The sequence below is a fragment of the Carlito syrichta genome, unplaced genomic scaffold (genome assembly GCF_000164805.1).
Source record: "Carlito syrichta isolate Samal-C Ts95f unplaced genomic scaffold, Tarsius_syrichta-2.0.1 Scaffold301867, whole genome shotgun sequence".
In the NCBI taxonomy this organism is placed as follows: domain Eukaryota; kingdom Metazoa; phylum Chordata; class Mammalia; order Primates; family Tarsiidae; genus Carlito; species Carlito syrichta.
Genome location: NW_007245963.1, coordinates 168,480 through 168,888, shown reverse-complemented (window position 1 = coordinate 168,888; position 409 = coordinate 168,480).

The following is a 409-nucleotide window of genomic DNA, read 5'->3' as shown; positions in this document are numbered from 1 at the left end:
TTTGGAGAAGCTCCTGGGGTGGTCGAGGCTGGCATACAGCGTTCCACGCCCACCGTGGGAGCCGCCGGTGTGGTCCTTGAAGACTGGGGCCAGGCACACGGCCGGAGGATGGTGGGGAAGGGTTGAGCCTGCGTGACCCCGGCTTCACCAGGGGAGAGCGGAGGCCCACGCTCAGACAGGGGATCTCACTGCATTCTTAGCAGAGAAAGTAAAACTGCCCCGCGGTCCTGCCCTCCACCGTGCTGTTCCCGGTTCTCCTCCGTGCCTCTGTCCCTCCTCTCTGCTCACTGCTCAGCCTGTCTCCCACGCAGCAATCCCGTCCCCCCCTGCTTCCGTGGTAGGACCCTCTCCTACCAAGACCTGCCGCCCACCCGCCTGGGGCTGTCTCCCTCTCCCAGGACTCTCTCTC